Here is a 2781-nt window from a genome sequence, read left to right on the forward strand (position 1 = left end):
TTGAACCCAGGAGGTGGAAGTTGCAGTGAGCTGAGATCACGCCACTGCACTCCAGCCTGGGTGACAGAGCAAGACTCTTGTCTCAAAAAAAAAAAAAAAAAAAATGCAGCCAAGTCCAAGATCATGTTATTCCCCATAGTTCCATATTCCCTCTCCTCTGAGGTTTGCAGAAACATCTAAGAAGCACTGAATTCTAGTTCAAGCCCTTGTTTTTACAGATAAGGAAACTGAGACCCAGGGAGAAGAAGGGCTTGCCCGAGGTCCAAGTATGTGCTCTGCAGAACCAAGGCACAGAAGCCAGGTAACCCCTGGGTCTGTCCCTTTCCACCATTCCATATTTGGCATCACCTGTCAACTGTGTGTGGGCAGAGACCTTGCCCCTTGAGAAATCAACCCCCTGCTTATCAATAGTAGCAACTCTTGCCTTCCCACGTGATCCTTCTTTTAGCAGCAGCTTTTCCTTTTTCACCTTGCTCCCAGAATCTGAGCTGACAGCTCAGGTGGTCAGGAACTATAACCTCCATGGACAAAGGTAGATGCCCTCCCATGACCCTCTTAGGTTCCATTGGCACTTAGATTTATTGCTTAATGCACTGTATTGTAAACATGTCTTTACTGGTCTGTTTTAGCCATGAGACTGGAGCCTTTTGAAGGCAAGAATTATGTGTTAGCATTATAATCTGCCATCTATTGGGTTCTTACTAAATGCTGAACACTGTGCTAGGTGTTTCATCTGTAGTATCTAAAATATTTAAAACAGCTGCCGGGCGCAGTGGCTCATGCCTGTAATCCCAGCACTTTGGGAGGCCAAGGTGGGCGGATCACCTGAGGTCAGGTGTTCAAGACCAGCCTGGGCAACCTGGTGAAACCCTGTCTCTACTAAAAATACAAAAATTAGCCAGGCGTGGTGGCACACGCCTGCAATCCCAGCTACTCAGGAGGCTGAGGCAGGAGAATTGTTTGAACCCAGGAGGTGGAGTTTGCAGTAAGCTGAGATCACGCCATTGCCCTCCAGCCTGGGTGACCGAGTAAGACTCTGTCTCTCAAAAAATAAAGGGAGATAAATAAATCAATAAATAAATAATATATATACACACATACACACACACACACACACAGCTTTTCAAAGTATGTATTATCTCCATTTATCAGGCAAAAAAACTGAGTAAAAGAGTGTCATTTGCCCATCATCATTCACTCATTTAGTAAGCATTGATTGTAGCCTTACACACCAGGACTTATGCTACATGCTGTAGACATCAGGATGAACAAAGCTGATACCACTCTGCCCTCATGGAACTTCTTGGTGTGTAGAGGAAGATGATATTCAAAAATTATTTTACAACCCATAGCAAATGTAATGTAGCCTGAAGCCTATCTGACTGCCCTGGATTGAAGCCACCCTCTACCCTTACCAGCTAGGCGACCTTGGGCAGCTCTGTTAACCTCTCTGCACCTCATCTTCCTCTTCTGTAAAATGGGGATAATAGTAGTAGCAGTTCCATAGGGGTGCTGCGAAGAATAAAGAAATTAATCCATGTGAAGCACACAAAGAAGGGCCCCTGCACGTTCCAGGCATATTGCTGCTGCTGCTGCTGCTGCTGCTGCTGCTGATGATGATGATGATATGAAGGAGAGGCGTGGGGTGCTCGTGTGTGATACAGCAGGACCTACTTCAGGGGACGTCTGATTGAGGTCTGCAAGATGAATAGGTGTTATCTTGGCAAAGTGTGTGGGCGGCAGGGGAGGGGAGCAGGGTTTTGGAGGGATGTTCCAGGCAAAGGGAATAGCATGTCAAAGCATAGGGGGCGGGTTTACCTGAGGAACTGCAAGGAGTGCAGCTGAAAGGGGTCCGGCTGGTAAGCGGGAGCCTGTGCTACAAACACAGCCCCAGGACCGAGTTCCCTGCACCACAGTCTTGATCCAGGCCATGGGAGATGCTCAGTAAATGTTTGTCAAGTGAGCGAGCAGCTCATGGACAAACAGCTGTGTTGGGCCTACATGGTTCTGTTGTCACCCAAGTCCATTGTCCCCTATACAGCATGATATGTAGACAGCCCCTTCCCAGCTGTCAAACTGTATACATCCATGTTTTGGTCCCTCTCTTCTTGACAGTAAACTAAATCCTGTGAGTTTGGGTGCAGACCTCCAATATCTGGGACTCACTGAGGTGACCGCAGCTAGAATCCCCATGCTGTCGCCAGGGGCTCAGATCTCAGCCAATGGTTTTCAGACTCTTTAGTAGTAGAAGTCTGCCTTGAAATAATCTTAGCGGAAATCCAGTATATGGTACAGGGACAGGCAGAGAGTCTGCCCTTGAGGAGCAGACGTAGGGCCTCAGCCCCTGTGCACCTGAGAAAACACTAGGGCTCTGTAAAGCACAGTTAGAAAAACTAGGGTTGAACCCAAACCCCATCTTCCAGGCGGGGAAACTTAAGACCCAGAGAGGGAGTGACTCTCCGGAGTCAATAGGGACAGACCCAGAACTGGCCCCAGACATCTGGTATCAATTCTGCTATACCAAGGTTTTCCTGCACTTCGCCCTAACCGCCCCCAGCCCCTCTCAGTGTGCAGGGAGTCTTGAGATGGGGTGAGGGCACGTGGCTGTGGTCTTGTCAAGAGTCCGGCCTCCAGCCCCAGTCGGGGCATGGCCCACATGAGACAAAAATCCACCAGGCAGGCGTGGGTGGGTGGCTCAGGGTCATGGCCTGGTTATGCCGTGCCCTTTTTTTTTTTTTTTTTTTTTTGCGGCGGCTGCTTTTTTAATTGAGTTTGAGGTGG

At 48.5% G+C, this 2781-nt stretch overlaps 1 protein-coding gene across 2 annotated transcripts in view; it reads left to right on the plus strand.

Annotated features, from left to right (window-relative positions):
• PTPN5 (protein tyrosine phosphatase, non-receptor type 5 (striatum-enriched)) overlaps window positions 1–2781 on the plus strand; it is a 46958-nt gene that overhangs the window by 25289 nt on the left and 18888 nt on the right. The gene's annotated exons all lie outside the window — the stretch shown is intronic.

Source organism: Mandrillus leucophaeus, unplaced genomic scaffold, assembly GCF_000951045.1.
Source record: "Mandrillus leucophaeus isolate KB7577 unplaced genomic scaffold, Mleu.le_1.0 Scaffold1025, whole genome shotgun sequence".
NCBI lineage: Eukaryota > Metazoa > Chordata > Mammalia > Primates > Cercopithecidae > Mandrillus > Mandrillus leucophaeus.